The sequence below is a fragment of the Mastigoproctus giganteus genome, chromosome 8, assembly GCF_048544385.1.
Source record: "Mastigoproctus giganteus isolate SK-2022 chromosome 8, ASM4854438v1, whole genome shotgun sequence".
Lineage (NCBI taxonomy): Eukaryota > Metazoa > Arthropoda > Arachnida > Uropygi > Thelyphonidae > Mastigoproctus > Mastigoproctus giganteus.
The window spans coordinates 71,993,996-72,013,096 of NC_143582.1; the positions used below are offsets into that span (position 1 = coordinate 71,993,996).

Here is a 19,101-nt window from a genome sequence, read left to right on the forward strand (position 1 = left end):
TAAATTAATTATTTTAAAACTTAATTATTTCTTAGTTACTGTAAAATTTGACAAAATAAAAAAATTAAAAAATCGCTATTACAAAAACATTCCGTATAAGTTTTACACAGAACCCGAGGCCTTGCAAGTAATTTTTGAACAGGTCCCCGCAAATTTAGGGTTGGCCCTGCTGCTGAATACCATTAACGTTTGTATTGATTGATTGATTGTAAACTCCACTGACCTGGTGGTCGTGCCGAAATTTAAACAAGAACAATTATACAGGAGTTGAATAAGAATGAGTTAATAGCAAACAACGAATGACTACTTCAACGAATAACTTCAATTTCAGCAGTTGAAGAAGAATGGTCACACGTAGCAATTTGTTTTCGACTTTTTTGAATCACACGCGTGATAGCTGATTTTATTAAAAAATCGTATACTGTTTCCATTTCATTAAATATATATACAGTATATGTTTTAACTTTATGTAGCATACCGTGTAAAGTTACAGGAACGCCGTGTAAAATTCTGTTGGGTTGCCTGGTGTCCTTGTGTAGTATCATGTTGAACTGCTTTGCGGAAGCGATAAGCATACATGCAAATTAAAAGTACACTTCGATTGTCTGTCCAGAAGCCAATCTTCCAAACTTATTAAATTTATTTGTGAAATTTAAAGTTTGAATAACATTGTATTAAAAGGTTTTGAAATTAATGGACATTTATGGTTATTGTTGTGATTTGGACGGTTAACGCACATTACCAGCCATGGCCATAATATGCCTAATACAGTACTGTATATGCATACCTGCCAATCCTCGATTTATCCTCGAGACTCCACTTTTTTGACTTTTTTGGTCCTTTCTCCGTCCCGCCGGCGTAACATTTTTTTTTATCCCACCTTTCCCCCCAAAAATAGTAAAACTGTACAGTTGGTTCTACGTAAAGAAGGCGTAGGTGTTTAGAAAATTTAAGGGAATATTGCATCAAGATTGTATCCCTTGGTGGACGTGACTGTATTGAATAAAGACCTTAATCATTTCCATATTGCTTCATTCTTTTTATAGCGATAAAAAGAATTTAAGAATTTATAAATAAATTCTTAAATTTATGTGACAACGCTCTTATTGATGCTATGTGTAAATGGGGGCGAGGGGGCTTTGCTTATGTAACCGAGCCTTTCTTGTTTGCTGTTTCCTACTGTGCAACAAATTGGTTTCTCTAAGCATGTGCGTTTAATTCAACTTTAGGATTTTATGCTCGGCTTGTACGTAGACCTTAAAATTTTAGAGGATATTTTAGTCAAAGGTTGACTTATATACACCGGAATATACATTATTAATAAACGTGTGTTATCATTGTTTACAATGATAACACACGTTTGTTAGCATGAGGACCATGCTTGATTGGCTTTGAGAAAAGCCCACCTTTTGTTTAACTGTGTTATACAGGCAGTTCTCGCTTTACGAGTTCCCGGGTTTACTAGTTTTTTTCTCCTAAGTCTCAAGACAATCGAAAATATGAACATTAATTGCAAAAAATGAATGTTAAACATTCATTTACTGTATTATACAATACAGCGTACCCCGATTTACGATATTAATCAGTTCAGGAGATACCATCGTATCGTTAAAATATCGTAATGTGAACCCAATAACACATTGTTTTTTTTGTAATTCGTTTCAAGATCTCGGAAGTTGAAATTTTCGCTGTATAACTAAGCTATTTATCTCTCTAAAATGTCATTTTTAAGGTCGTGACCTTAAGGCCATATGAAAGGTCGTGAGCGTGGTTTGTAAACTGTATTGTATTAGTTATCCATTCAGATCATTAAAATGCACTACACTTTCATGTTCCGTTATAAGAATTAATTTTAAACGGCTTTGTGATATTTTTCTGAAGCACACTTCTGGAGGTCACGACCATAAAACAATAAAAACAATTTGCATTTTCCGGTTTATTGGGCTTTTCTGTTACTGCGAGCAATTATAAGCATGTAGTAAACTTGATCTTCTTTCATTTGCGAAAATACCGATAGCTGGAATTGTGGTTTTTTATGTTATTATGGTGAAATGTGTTTCCCCTTTATGAAATCTTCAATTGTATAAAAAAACAAATAAATTTTCAGAATCTTCTCTTCATTCCTTTTTTTTTTTTTTTTAAGCTTCATAAACTTGTTACTCCACGCGAATCGTATTAGTTGCAATTTGTGTGTGCCGTTAAAAAATGCTTATGCATGCAATCGTGAAATTTATAAAGAAGAGAAGATTATCTTGGAATTAAATGCCTCTTATAGCATTTCTGAAGACAACTCCTTGTGCAACAAACCAACGAGTGCCGAGTCAATAATGAGTGATCAACGAGTCCGCATTTAGTCGATGATGATGAAGAATAAACATTCTTTAACATTTGTAAGTCGTAAATAATTTCTATATTATTATAAGTTGCTTGATTTTACAGACTGCGTTTTCGTTTCTTTCGATAAATCAGTCATTGTTTAAGCATAAACTAATTAGCTAACTAATTTTATTATTCAGAGCGTAACCCCTATTTTAACCTTGTCTTTGGAAAATATTTTCCCGCTTTACGAGCGCGCGCTAGGAACGAATTAACTCGTAAAGTCGAGAACTACCTGTAATATAATTAAACGTTTCGGGATCAAAGTTATATGGACACATATATAGGGTGTCTCAAAAATATTGGTACAAACGTTTAGGGGAGGTAGGTAACATCTAAAGGAATGTGAATCGCATAGGAACCCATAACCGGAAACGTCACGGGAAAGTAGTAGCAGAGGCACAAGAAGCAGAAATGACAAAAGTCAGTAATTAGTGGCAAACATTTATTTGACATAATATTAACAATGGAGTACGAGATGGATGCATTTCATGATGTTACAACAGATGCTCGGAGGTTCCACCATGAGACGCGATGCATGCGTGACACCGACGCAGAATGGATTGGTGGACACAGTCGAACACACCTGGAGTTTCTTTGACAGTAGCAGCAGCAGCGCAGACGAGTCTCGCCCCGAGATCCACTTCCGTCTCCACAGGCTTTTCTTACAAGATAGATTTGAGGGTCCCCCACAGAAAGAAATCAAGGCTCGATAAATCGGGTGAGTGTGGGGGGCCAGGAAACGTGTCCACCACGGCCAATCCATCGACGCCCAAAACGCCTGTTCAAATGGTCATGAACACACCTTCCATAATGGGCAGGCGCCTCGTCATGTTGAAACCAAATGTTGCATCTCACATTTGCTGGAACATCGTCAAGTAACCCTGGTAGAACTTGTTCAAGAAAGATCCGATATTTAGCGGAGTTCATGCGGGATGGTAACAGGTATGGGCCGACTAAGCAGTCACCGACCATACCTGCCCACACATTTATTGCGAAGCGATGTTGTGCCACATGGGGGGCACACCGTGTGGGCCCTCTGCTAATTCATACACTAGGTGCATGTCTGCCAGCTCACAGTTCGTATATCGATGCACGCTCTTCGTGCGGCGACTACTGCTTGAATGAGTAAACCAGAAATTTTCCCTCTCGCGAACTGATGAATAGTGCCGTGTACCGACTTACGGTGCGGTGACGTTTCGGGTTATGGGTTCCTATGCGATTCACATTCCTTTAGATATTACCTACCTTCCCTAAACGTTTGTACCAATATTTTTGAGACAACCTGTATATATATATATATATATCCCAAGTATGTAAAATGCATAAATGAATAGTTAATTAATAGCCCAATTATAATAAATATATCAAATTTAATTATATAATATCGGTGTAAATACACCATAGTTAACCCATATATTTGAGCTACGGTTGTAGCGTAGAAGGCATCGTTTTAAATGTATCTCATAATGTGGTTGCCTTCACAACAAGATAGCTACTATTGAATTACTTCAAATAAATAACGCTTCTCTAGTAGAGAAGACTACTGTTATTTATTTTCAGCGTACCACCACCCAGACGATCGTTTCGAAGCTTTTTGGCTCCGTCATCAGTGGGCGGGTAGGTAATACAATATGCCATCTCAGTTGCGAAGTTATATCCACATTATGAGAGATGCCAGAAGGGTGTGGTGGTAATGTATTTGGAAAATTAAATGCACTAGGCATAATCCTTATAGGTTTTGATAATTAACTATATAATTAACTATGGTGTATTTACACCGATATTATATAGTTAATTATCAAAACCCATAAGGATTATGCCTAGTGCATTTAATTTTCCAAATACATTACCACCACACCCTTCTGGCATCTCTCATAATGTGGATATAACTTCGCAACTGAGATGGCATATTGTATTACCTACCCGCCCACTGATGACGGAGCCAAAAAGCTTCGAAACGATCGTCTGGGTGGTGGTACGCTGAAAATAAATAACAGTAGTCTTCTCTACTAGAGAAGCGTTATTTATTTGAAGTAATTCAATAGTAGCTATCTTGTTGTGAAGGCAACCACATTATGAGATACATTTAAAACGATGCCTTCTACGCTACAACCGTAGCTCAAATATATGGGTTAACTATGGTGTATTTACACCGATATTATATAGTTAATTATCAAAACCCATAAGGATTATGCCTAGTGCATTTAATTTTCCAAATACATTACCACCACACCCTTCTGGCATCTCTCATAATGTGGATATAACTTCGCAACTGAGATGGCATATTGTATTACCTACCCGCCCACTGATGACGGAGCCAAAAAGCTTCGAAACGATCGTCTGGGTGGTGGTACGCTGAAAATAAATAACAGTAGTCTTCTCTACTAGAGAAGCGTTATTTATTTGAAGTAATTCAATAGTAGCTATCTTGTTGTGAAGGCAACCACATTATGAGATACATTTAAAACGATGCCTTCTACGCTACAACCGTAGCTCAAATATATGGGTTAACTATGGTGTATTTACACCGATATTATATAGTTAATTATCAAAACCCATAAGGATTATGCCTAGTGCATTTAATTTTCCAAAATCAAATTTAATATATATATTAATCGTCACAGATCCGATTTATGCCATCTTACAAGATTAAACATTACGTTGTCTATTATTGCGCTATTATAACTTACCACTAAAACTAATATCTTAAATATATATATATATATACACCAACAATATGGAAATTTCACTCAAAGAATAGGCTAGAATTCTGTGGCTGTGTACGACACTAGCCTTAGAATTCTTTAGGGCCAGTGTCGTACCTAGGTACAACATTGGCCCTAAAGTTATATACACTGTGCTGCCACTTTATTAGGTACACCCCTGCTGTGCACACAAATGGTTTAACCCACAACGTCGCAAGTCACATGATCACAGTTGTGGATATAAATGCAGTAGAACAACCTTTCTAGTTATCAGTTAAGCGTACAAACCGTAGCAAGAATGGGGAAAAGGAATGATCTAACGGACTTCGAACGTGGCATGGTAGTAGGTGCAAGACGCGCTGGACAAAGCATCTCTGAAAGTTCTCTTGAACGTTTCACGCACCACAGTTTCAAGGGTGTATCGAGAATGGTGCAACGAACAGAAAACATCCTCTCAACGGCACTCCTGTGGAATAAAAGCACTTGTTGAAGAAAGAGGTCGGAGGAGGATGGCTAGAATTGTGCAAGCAAACAGACGGCCACAATGTCGCACATCACACCAGAATGCAACCTTGGTGCGCAGAACAAAATATTGCAACGGACCACTAGTCGCACTTTGTCGCGAATGGGCTACAACAGCCTACGGTCACATCGCGTACCTTTCTTATCAATGAAGAACAAGAGAGCACGCCCCCCCCCCTATGGGCACAGCAACAAATCTGGACTATTCAGGATTGGAAAACAGTTGCTTGGTCTGACAAGTCGAAGTTCCTGGTGCATCATGTTGATGGAAGGCTCAGAATTTGGCGAAAACAACATGGACATCCATGGACCCGTCACGTCTGACAACTATTGTACAAGATGGTGGGGGCAGTGATATGGTGTGGGGAATGTTTTCTTGGCACACGTTGGGTCCATTGGTACCCATAGATTCATGTCTCAATGCCACATCGTACCTAAACATTGTTGCTGACCAAGTGAATCCGTTCATGTTGACAGTTTATCCTCAGTCAGATGGTTACTTCCAGCAGGATAATGCGCCGGTGCACAACACCCGAATCACTATGGAATGGTTCCAGGAACACGAACAATGACTTTTCTTTGCTGCAAAAAGCCCGCTCAGTTCCTGGGATCTCAATCCTATTGAACATCTTTGGGATGAGCTGGAAAGGGCTGTTCGCTGCAGGCTTACACCTCCACCGAATCTCAAGGAACTGCGTGACACACTCATGTCTGCATGATACTCCATTCTTGCACAACGTTTTCAGCATCTTGTTCAATCCATGCCTAGAATTCAGGCTGTTTTGAAGGCTAAAGGAGGCTAAACGCGCTACTAGATAGGTGTACCTAATATATGTGTGTGTGTGTGTGTGTGTGTGTGTACACATACACAGCAAAAATATGGCAACTTCACTCAAAGAATAGGCTAGAATTCTGTGGCTGCTGGCCAATGCCGTACCTAGGTATGAGCGAATCGGGTAGTCGCCCGGGGCCGGAATGTAAGGGCCCCGATTTTCGATGATATTTTAATTTTTTAAAATATATATATATAAAAAAATGGTTGTTTCTTAATATAATACTTTCATTGTACAAAAAAAAAAAACAAACAAAAATTCAATATTGGCTTATTTATATTACAGTAAATTTATTTATTTTATAATCAGATATTAAAAGAAATTAATTTTTTCATATTTTTATTATTTAAACTGCTTATCACCGACGGTTTTCAACTGAGCATCGTTTTTTAGGACCTTAAAAAATGACGAAAAGCTTGAAAGGACTTGGTTGATATATTCGGAAAAATGACGCCATTTTCTGTTTTTGCTGCAAATTATTTTGTCATGCAAATATTCTCTTAAAAACTACTGGTTTCCGTTTTGGCGTCATTAGCATTAGCATTTAGCATTAGTAGAGGCATTTGATGCAAGAAAGCAAGCTTATGCAGCATCAGCCAAAAAAAAAAAAAAAAAAAAGTAACATAAATAAATAAAAATAACCACTTCCACTTCACCCCTCTGTTCGTTCGAAATACCTGTCCAGCTGAGCCTTAAACTTATTTAGGCTATCAACTTCCACGACAAGGGATGGAAGTCTGTTCCACCCACAAACCACCCGCTGGCTAAAGGCAAATTTCCGCACATCTATCCTACATCTGTCTTTCCTCAATTTGAATTTATGCCCTCTCAGGTGATTTTTCTGAGCTAGAGGAAGAATCCCATCAGCATTGAGCATGCTCAAACCATTCAAGGCTTTGTACACCTCTATCAGATCACCCCGCTGGTGCCTAGTTTCCAGACACTGTAATTTGCAAAACTTAAGCCTTTCTTCGTAAGAGAACCCCTTTGTCCCATTCACCAATCTAGTTGCCCTTCTCTGTACTCGTTCCAGCAGCTCTACATCCTTCCTGAAATGAGGCCTCCAGGCCTGTATACAGTACTCTAGGTGTGGCCTGACCATTGCCTTATACAAGGGAATAATCACCTCCTTATCCCTGCTAGAAAAATTCCTATATATCATTGACAATACACCATGAGCTACTCTTGCAGCTCGTCTGCACTGCTCAGAGAACTTCATATCTGCCTGCACCACCACCCCCAGGTCCCTTTCATTCTCTACCACTGTCAGTGTAGTACCACAGAGTTGATACGTTGCTCTGGGGTTGCTGTTTCCCATATGTAGTACTTTACATTTGTCAATGTTAAACTTCATTTGCCACCTCGAAGCCCATCTGCTCAACCTTTCCAAATCCTGTTGCAGCAGCATAGTGTCAGTAGTGTCCTTGACAACCCTGCCAACCTTCGTATCGTCTGCAAACTTGGACATTAAGCCTGATATACCATCATCAATATCATTTATAAATACAGAAAACAATAAAGGCCCCAATACTGAACCCTGAGGGACTCCACTAATAACATTAGTCCACGATGAGCAGTGTCCATTGATTACCACTCTCTGTCTTCTCCCCCTCAACCACCCCTTTATCCATAGCAGCAACTTGCCTCCAATGCCACACTGCTCCAATTTGTGCAGCAGTCTTCCATGTGCAACAGTATCAAAAGCCTTTCTAAGATCCAAGTATATAATATCAAAGTTATTCCCTGCATCCAGTTCTTTTGTGACTGCATCATAGTATCCAATCAAATTGGTCAGGCAAGACTTCCCCTTAACAAAACCATGCTGTGTCCTAGCTATAACTGAAGTCTTGTCTAGATGATCCTGCAGTGCTTCTTTCACCAGTGCCTCCATTAATTTTCCGGGAACAGAAGTTAAACTCACAGGTCTATAATTACTTGTGTCAGCCTTTGATCCCCCTTTGTGAATTGGGGTCACATTTGCACATCTCCAGTCAATGTGTACCTCCCCTGAGTCCAAGGAAGCTCTCATAATTATGGCTAAGGGTTTGCTTACCTCCTTTGCTGCCTCCTTTAATATAACTGGATAGATCCCATCCACCCCAGGTGCCTTTCTTGTGTTTATCTTCAACAATTTCTCCTCCACTTTGCTCTCAGTTATTACAAGATTCTCTAGCTTACTGCTAGAGTTGAATACACCTCTGGCATTCCCCTCGCTGAATAACTCCTCATGTGTGAATGTCGATGCAAAATATTCATTTAGTTTGTTAGCTTCCCGAGCAGGGTCATCAACAGTTCTCATCGATCTCAAGTGGACCAATCTGATTCATCCCCTTCCTTCTAGAGTTTACATAAGTAAAGAACTCTTTGCTGTTTTTCTTCGCATCCCTTGCCAAGGATCTCTCGTAATCTGCCTTCGCCTGCCTAACCTCCTTTGTAACTTGGTTACAGATCAACTTGTATCTATCATAGGCGTCCGTGTCACGTGTTAATTTGTATGTATCCCATGCATTTTTCTTCTCTGCCATATGCCTCATTAGTTCATCTGACAACCATTTAGGCCTAAACCTTGAACAATATTTCTTAGTTGGTATGTAAAGCCTAGTAGCTTCCACGATAAGTTCTTTGAATGCTTCCCATTTTGAATTTGCTGTTGGCAATATCATCAGTTGATCCCACTGTATAGAATTTAAATACTGTCTCAGTCCATTGTAGTCGCCTTTACGAAAGCAATACCCCTTCCCTTTACCCCTAATGGTAGTTACCTCTTTGAGTAACTCCCACTTCAGCACACTGTGATCACTGCCACCAAGTGGTTCATTTATCTGCAGATTCTTAATGCATGAAGAATCACTACTGATAATCAAATCAAGAGTATTACTCCCTCTAGTTGCCTCCCGAACATGCTGATGTAGAAAACAATCATCCAATAAATCCACAAAAGCCTTGCTACTGTGTGAGTGACCAGCCCCCAAATTCCAGTCAATATCTGGGAAATTAAAATCCCCCATTATAAGACTCTCTGATTTACTGGCCCACTCTATTTCTCCGAACAGTTTCTTATTATACTCATCAGAGTCATTAGGCCTATAGCACACTCCTACTCTCAATTTTGATCTCCCAATGCTTATGTCACACCAAACTGACTCGACACTGCACTGTCCAGCGATGTCGACTGGCTTCACTTCCTTGGATTTTATGTGTTTTTTAACTAATAGCATAACCCCTCCTCCCTTCCTATCCTGTCTATCCTTTCTGTAGACATTGTACTCCCCAAATTCCAGTTCTGCATTTCTTATATCTGTGTGACACCACGTCTCTGAAATCCCCACAATATCTGCCTTTGATGTTTTGAGCAATACCTCAAATTCATCAAATTTATTTACTAAACTCCTAGCATTGGTGTACACACAAGTATACATGCACCTGTTCTTTTTCTTAGCTACCCTAACACAACCCATGTGTTTACTTGTACCCCAATGATTCCCAGCAGTCTCTGAAATATCCTGCATCTTATTTTCCAGGCTGCGGCTCATTCCAATAGAAGCAGTGCAAGAATCACTTTCACCTCTGCCAGTGGCTACTGTTAATCTATTAGTCCTTGTATCCCCCCAATCTAGCAGTTTTCCGACCCACCTAACATTGCCTCGATAGCATCAGCAAACATTCTTGCACCCTTTCTATTTAAGTGTATCCCATCCCTGTAGAAGCAGTCTCTCCTGTTAACAAGTACAGACCAGGCTGAAAAAAATTCTACCCCTTGAGCCCTGCACAATCTTTCCAGGGCCGAATTGATTGACAGGTCATTCACAAGATGGTTTAAGCTCGCATGAGATCTCTCAAAATCATAAAATATTCTTGCACCATATGGCTAATAATAATAATATTCATGCAACAGTGGAAAGAATTAGAGCTCCAGTTAAAATCCAATACAATTATGGATGTTGTAAATCAAAATCTGATAGGAAAATCAAACAAAAAGACAAAAAAAAAAAAAAAAAAAATTGGAGAATCATTTTGGAACGAGTAATTGAGATAATTAAATTTTTAGCTTCACGAAATTTGACTCTGAGAGGAAGTAATGAAAAATTTATTTGAACCAAATATTGGAAATTTTTTTGGGAAAAACAGAGTATAAGCAAGAATTTTACAAGAAAAAGAACAGCTTTTTATGTTCCGTGTATCGCGCATAATTTAATTTAGTTGTACTGTATTTTGATGCAGCACATTCTTCAACAATAGTAGAATTATTTTTTGGAACATTACTAAGATTATACGCGATTTGCGCTGCTTCTCCAAGTAAGTGGGATATTTTAAAAAAAGGCATGTAAAAATGACTGAAATTTCTATCAAAAACAAGACGGGAAAGAAAGATAAAAGCTGGTGAAGCAATTATGAGTGACGGGATATTACAACTGCATTAAATGAAATCAAGCAACAGGCAGTTCCTGGCGTCCCTTTAATGGGACAGGGGTGCTAAGAATCCCCGAGCACAAAACGATGAATCTTTTCCGAATTGGAACACGGAACGTCAGAACGTTGTTTGCTGCTGGAAAACTTTAGAATGCGATCCAGGAAATGAAATGACTTAATGTACAGGTGATGGGGCTATGTGAAACTAGATGGTTTAGTTCAGGCATATGTTTCCGAAGACACAGCCTTGTACTACTCTGGAAATGACAACAACGTACACTGCATGGAGTGGGGATCCTAGTCACCAGGGATGTCTACAAAATCGGCCTCAACTTTGTGCCACACTCTGAGCGAATAATGTTACTCCAGCTGAACGGACAACCTTTAAATGTCAACGTAATTCAAGTATATGCTCCTATGGCTGATAAGGAAGATGTGGAAATTAAACGTTTCTATACAGAGCTGAAAGAAGTAGTCAAACTAACAAAGAAACAAGACCTAAATATTGTTATGGGAGATCTGAATGCTAAAATTGGAAAAGGACGATCTGGTGAAACTATAGGAGAATTTGGTCTTGGAGCAAGAAATGAAAGAGGAGATCGGCTGATAAAATTTTGCCAAGGGGAGAGCTTGGTGATTGCTAACACCTGTTTCAATTCCCCAATACATGGAAGTATTGGGGCTCTATACATGGAAGTAGCCCCTAGACAGCACACAAAACGTGGTCAGAAACTAAATTGACTATATCATGATCAGTCAGCTTTTCCGGAGAAGTATTAAAAGCACCAAGACATACCCCAGTGCAGATATTGATTCAGATCACAATTCAGTCATAACCGAGATCAAGCTGAGATTGAAAGCTAGTAGGAGAAAGCAACCGATGAAGAAAGTTGACTTAGAGAAGTTAAAAAATTCAGAAACGTATCAGTTAATGAAGACCTGCCTTAACGAAAGAATGTAACACATCCATAGGCAGGAGGAGAGGGGAGTGGAAGATCTTTGGAAGAGTTTTAAATCTGTTCTGACTGAAACAAGCTGTTTTAGGTTATGGTAAAAGTCTGAAGACTGGATTACAGATGAAATTTTGATCCTTATGGAGAAGCGCAGAGCATTTAAGAACTGCAATGCACTAAAGTACAAGAATGTGAATAGACTAATTAAAAACAAAATTAAAGGAGCGAAAGAGAGCTGGATCACAGAAAAATGCAGAGAAATAGAAGCTCTGCAAGAAAAACATGATAATTTCAATCTTCACAAAAAGAGTAAAGAGATCTCAGGAATTAATAGAAGGAAACAACCAACTTCAATCTGAAATGACAAAGGTTAGATTATCATGGAAGAATCAGAAAAACTCGACATGTGGATTAAATACATAAAAGACCTCTTCGCTGACAGTGACAGTGAACTGAGCTAGATGACAATACGGAGGCAGTGGTAGGGCCATCCATCCTAAGATCCAAGGTGGAGAGGGTGATTAAAGAAGAGAAAAGCCACAGGACCTGATGAAATCACAGCGGAAATAGTCAAATTGCTGGACAACAAAAACATCGACATTCTTGTTGAATTATTTAACAGAATTTACGACACAGGCAACAACCTCCCCCCACCCCGAGACCGACTGACATCAACGTTCATCACTCTTCCCAAAAAACTGAATACCAGGACTTGAGAAGACTTCAGATTAATCAGCTTGATAAGCTAAGTCCTAAAAATAATTCAAAATCAGATTTTTAGGAATTGTGAGGAGTCGATGGACGATGCGCAGTTTGGATTTAGGGATGGGAAGCAGTATAGTACAAGAGAAGCACTATTTTGTGCCCAGGTCATGATGCAAAGGTGCTGAGAACAACAGATTTATGTCCATCTTTGTTTTATTGACTTTGAGAAGGCCTTTGATCTAGTCCAACATACCAAGCTCATTGATTCATGAGGAGTCCGGTCTTGATGAAAAGGACATCTGAATAATCAAACACCTCTACAGGAACCAAATGGCATCTGTTGTAGTTGATGGCAGAAAGACAGAAAACATCAACATTGAACGTGGAGTGAGGCAAGGATGTGTACTCTTCTCCCCCCCCCCTCCTGTTTAACAATTATTCGGACATTGGAAAAAGTGAAGGAATATCTGTCAATTGTAGGGTAATTAATAACCTTCGCTATGCAGATGACACTGTACTTTGTACAACTAATATGCAGGACTTACAGATACTCTTCAATCGTGTGAGTGAAGAAAGTGAAAGAATGGGCCTCGGGATTAATATAAACAAGACTAAGCTCATGGTCTTTAATGGGGCGATGTCAACACCTCCCCTCATGTTAAACGGAAGGCCCATAGAGCTGACAAAATATCTAGGCTGTTGGATCAATGACAAAAACGAACCGGATATGGAAATAAAAGCAAGGATTGAAATGGCCAGGCAGTATTTTCTTAAAATGGGACTTGCATTGTGCAGTGGAAACCTGGATTTCCACCTTAGAATGCAGATGATGAGATGTTACTTTGGGTCAGTTTTGTTGTATGGTTCCGAGACACAGGCACTGAAAACTAACACCTCAAAAAAAAAAAAAAAAAAAAAAACTAGAAGCATTTGAAATGTGGACGTACAGAAGAATGCTAAAGATACCATGGTCAGCAAGGATGACCAATGAGTGTCCTGCAGACAGTGACGGATTTAGCACTTGAGAGGCCCCAGGCGCAATTCCATTATGAGCCCCCCCCCCCTCTAAATATTTTCGGTACCACTACAGTGTGCATTCTACGCGCACGTTTTTACTATAGCACACGCTCTAGATTTGGTGTTGCGGTTTTAATCATTTTGGTTGCACAATTCTTTCATACATATTTTAACTGAAAAAAACAATGACACAACTACCGTCCCTCCCAAATATAACATTTATACATAAAATCTAGCATTAATGATAATATGTATTCTACTTCATATTCACTTAGTTTGCATAGATTTTTTTCATATATGTGGGGATATTCGCATAAGAGTTTACTAACTTATATTAAATTATAGTTTTATTCAGTAACGGTAATAAAGATGAGTGTAAAAATTTAAAATGAAACTTTTTTTTTTTTTTTGAGACCTGAGATTTGAGGCTCCCTCGATTTAAGAGGCCTCAGGCGCGCGCCTGTGCGGAAATCCGTCACTGCCTGCAGAGAATTGGAAAAACCTGGGAATTGCAGAAGGACATAAAGAAAAGAAAAACGGCGTATCTTGGACGCCTGATGAGGAACAACAAATACAATTCCGCGGCTAATTATTGAGGGGAGAATTAACATTGACAATTACAGTTGCATCTGGAGAGAGGAGTTCTTTAATACTCAAATTAAATAAAACATATTCAGGTGCAACAGTTGGCTAAGAAAGAATTAATGGATTGGCCATTATGTCAATAGAACAAGATGTACTAAAACATATAAAAACATTAGACATTATAGACAAACTATATCAAGTAAATATCGTAAGGTAATGATGCGAAACCTTTTAAGTTTATAGTTTAAATAAATACAGTAATTATGATCTGAATAATTTTTGGGTGTTTCGTTTATTTTTACGAGGTGGGGGCGCCAAATGAATATCTCGCTAGAGCGACAGAAGTCTAGATATGGCACTACTGCTGGCCTTCAATTAATTGAATATTCAAACCATGAATATACAGAGCCAAAATTTCGCTTTTTACCTCAATATAACAAACTACTGTTTGAATATGTGGTTAGTTCCCATGACGACGCGACCAATTAAATATCTCTTATATTCATACAGCAAATACGTGACTATCGTACCAGTGATATCACACGAGCGTATCCCCCCCCCCTCTCTCTCTCTCCATGGAAGAGAGCTAAGCATGAGTGATTTTTGTGTTCTGGCGGCCTGATGATATTTTGTAATACCCCCCCCCCCCACCGAAATTAGACAGCACAGCCTCTTTCAGAGACATCCAGGAATAAAACGTTTCTCTCGCCTCTGTGAATTCTAAAAATAAAAATTCTTAAATTCTTATACAAATAAATTAAACAAAAAGTAGTTAAAATGCAATTTCTTTTTCAATTTCTGTACCCTGAGAAAAAAAAAAAAAAAAAAGTAATGAATTAAGAACTCTTGTATACAAAAGGCACATTGCTGTACACAGTTCCCTTCATGGCTACAAGCCAGGGATTAACTAGTTGAGAAGGAAATGAAATTCATGGGGATATAAATATTACTAAATAATGAAGTAATAAATAAATTTCCTCTATAGGAAATTTAGCAGGTATGGGAAATCTATACTTGAATATATTGAATTTAGTAAAACTGAATTGAATATATATTGGAGCTGCAGCAGCCATGTTGGATCAGAGGAGTTTTTCATGCAGCACATATAAAACTAACAGCTTTGCAGAGCTACTAGTTTTTTGCCATCACGACTTGAAGACGTGTGCTAGTTGCAATAATCTTGTAAGAATGCGAGGGTAGGTGGATATATGTGTATATCAGCTGTCCCTTCTGTCAATGTTACATTGTTCTACCCAGCTCTCTGATCCATAAATTTACACCAATAAGTAGTGAGTTGATATCATAGAGCAAATTCAATCTGGGGGACTCTTCAGAGACAAGTGATTGATGCCATGTCGGTTGATATACTTCCTGATCTGTCCTTAGAAATGATTCACTGGTATGGTTGCTTTGGTTGTTCAGGAGTACTCTTGGGAAATCAGTTTTAAGGGAAACAGAAATTTGTCTACTGGCTGAAAAAAATGTTGTAACAAACAGTTTATCAACTTCTGGTGGTTCTAGTGGATGCATGGTAATACATATGGTGAATAATGATTTAAGGCTTAAACCAACTTATGAATTTTTTATGAAATATAAGGCCATGTTGAAAAAGTGTTGCAAGATAGGATGAAAGGTTCTTGTGTCTACCATTTTGTTCAAGAAAAAGAGGAGTGATTTCATGGTGAAAGCCTTGTAGATTAACTATAGATTTTTGAGGTACACTGCAAGAATAATGGGGGAGGGAAAGTTATTCTCAGCATGGCCAGCTTTGTTTGGTATATATATATATATATATATAGAGAGAGAGAGAGAGAGAGAGAGAGAGAGAGAGAGTATTCAGTTAAATAGAGTAGATAGAAAGATTTTTGCTAATGCCATTTAGGAGATATTAAAGTTTCAGGGAAACTGCTAGTTTGTGGGGTTAGGGAAGTTAGCACATGATTGACTCAGGTCATAGGCAAGGGACAATATACATTTGCACTTAAACTGAGGCATTTGTGTACAGCTATTAATCATACTAACCATTGAAAGCAAAACTGTAATTGAAATAAAATCCACCAGAAATCTAGGACCATATGGCGAAGTTTTAAAGGTAACTATAGGGGAGTGTCAGGACAATCAAAGCCATAAAGTATAAACCTTCATTTGTTTTATACAAAACAAATAAAACAAATTTGTTTTATACAAGACAAAAAAGGCATATTTGCAAGAATATTTGCTGAGCTATTGAGGCAATGTTAAGTGGGTCAGAAAACTGCTAGCTTGGGGGGATATTCAAAGACTAATAGATTAAAAGTAGCCACAGGCAGAGGTGTAAATGATTCTTCTATTGGAATTAGCAGCAGCCCGGAAAGCCAATTTCTGGGAATTCCAGGAATTGCTGAGAGTCATGAAACAAGTAAATACATGGGTTGTGTTAGAGAAACTAAGAGTAAGAGCAGGTGTATGTATACCTGTACACCAATGCTAGGAGTATAGTAAATAAATTTGATGAATTTGAAGTGCTAGTCAAGACATCAAAGGCATATATTTTTGGGATGTCAGAGACATGTCACACAGATATAAGGAAAGCAGAATTGGAATTTGGGGAGCACAATGTGTACAGAAAGGATGGAGGATAGGAAGGGAGGAGGTGTTATGCTGTTAGTTAAGAAACACATAAAATCTAAGGAAGTGCATCCAGTTAACATGGGTGGACAGTGCAATGTTGAGTCAGTTTGGTGTGACATAAGCACTGGGAAAGCAAAAATTAGGGTAGGAGTTTGTTTTAGGCCTGATGACTCTGATCAGTACAATGAACAATTCTACAGAGAAATAGAGTGGGCCAGTAAATCAGAGTGTCTTATAATGGGGGATTTTAACTTCCCAGATATTGACTGGAACTTTTGGGCTGGTCACTCGCACACTAGCAAGGCTTTTGTGGATTTATTGGATGATTGTTCCCTATAGCAACATGTTAGAGAGGTAACAAAAGGAAGTAACACTGCTGATCTGATTATCAGCAGTGATTATTCATGTATTAAGAATTTACAGATAAAGGAACCACTAAATGGCAGTGATCACAGTGTACTGATGTGGGATTTACTTAAAGATGTAACTGCCATCAGAGGTAAAGGGAAGGGTTTTTGCTTTCGTAAAGGTGATTACAATGGTCTCAGATTTAAGTTCTATATAGTGGGACCAACTGATGATTTACCAACAGCAAATTTTAAATGGGAAGCATTCAGTGAAGTAATCTTGGAAACTACTAGGCTTTTTGTTCCAACTAAGAAATATTGCTCTAGGTTTAGACCCAAATGGATGTCAGATGAACTAATGAGATTTGTGGCAGAAAAGAAAAATGCATGGGATGGATATAAATTATCAGGCAACACAGAAGTCTATGGTATATATAAGCTAGTCTATAATCAAGTCAGAAAGGAGTTTAGGCAAGCAAAGGCCGATTATGAGAAATCTTTGGCAGTGGATGCAAAGAAAAACAGAAAATACTTTTTTACTTATATAAACTCTAAAGGGAAGGGGATGAATCAGATTGGTCCACTTGATATCAGTGGGTTGACTGTAGATGATCATTTTCAGATAGCTGACAAACTAAATGAGTATTTTGCATCCACATTCACGCATGAGAAATTATTCAAGGAGGAGGAGAAGGCCAGATGTTTATCAAACTCTAACAGCGAGTTAAATGATTTTGTAATAACTAAGAGCAAAGTGAGGAGAAATTGTTGAAGTTAAACATAAGAAAGGTACCAAGTCTACAAGGTAAAGTACAGAGAAAGGCAACATGACTGGTGATGTGAACAAAAGGGTGCTCTTACGAAGAAATGGTTAAGTGCTGTAAATTGTAGCTTCTGAAGACTAGGCACCTGCAAGGTGATCTGATTGAGGTGTACAAGGCCTTCAATGGATTGAGCAGGCTCAATGCTGATGGGATTTTTCCTCTTGCCCAGATTACAAACCTGAGGGGGCATAAATTGAAATTGAGGAAAGACAGTTGTCGAATAGATGTGCTGAAATTTTTCTTTGGCCAGCAGGTAATTGTTTGCTGGAACAAACTGCCATCTGTTGTTGTGGAAGTTGATAGCTTAAATAAATTCAAGGCAGAACTAGACAAACATTTGGAATGAATGGATGAGTGAAATAGGAATTTTTTTTTTTTTTTGGCTTGATGTTGTATATATAAGCTTGCTTTCTTGCATCATATGCTAATGCTAATACTCAGAGATACAAGATGAATTTCATTTTAGTATTAGTATCAGCTATATGGTGCAAGGAAGACTTTTGCTGCACCAGCCAGAAAAGCATAATAATTAAAATATAAGAAATAAATAATTAAAATAAATTACCTATTTGACTGCATAGATTCATTGTCTCCATTCAGCTGCCCTTTGGAAAAATTCAAACTGTCAATCTCGAACACTCATGGAGGCAACTTTTTCCAGTAATTAACAACTTGTTGGCTGAAAGAAAATTTCCTGTAATCTGGTCAAAACCTCTTCCCTGTAATTTTCATTTATGGCCCCTATTTCTGGAATCATAATTGAAAATTTCAATCACATTATTTTACGGCAAAGGTAAAGAAAGCCAACACGAGAACCATGGGGAAACTTTGGTAAAACTTACCGTGCAAAACGTTTCCCGCTACCGCAGTTTCTCCCTGCATTCTCGGTAGTGGCAGTAGAAGTCAATGATGATGTATTGATTGGTTTTTTCTCATTATTAAAAGCAGTTTATCGGAATTCATGAGTGTAATTCTTCGTGGCTGAAATTTACCTATGAGTACACCTTCCAGACTGCCTCAGCCTTAGGGTGTTTATCCTCCCTTCCCGCTGTTTTAACCTGATATCAAAATGACTTCTATTGCCACTTCTGATAACACGCATCATCTGTAGAAGTCATTCTCGTATCAGGTTAAAACAGTGGTAAGGGGAGATAAACACTTTAAGACTGAGGCAGTCTGGAGGGTGTACCCGTAAGTAAATTTCAGGTCAC

General features: G+C 38.4%; 1 protein-coding gene across 1 annotated transcript in view; it reads left to right on the forward strand.

The window, feature by feature from the left end:
• LOC150081625 (polycystin-2-like) overlaps positions 1 to 19,101 on the forward strand; it is a 260,880-nt gene that overhangs the window by 57,179 nt on the left and 184,600 nt on the right. The gene's annotated exons all lie outside the window — the stretch shown is intronic.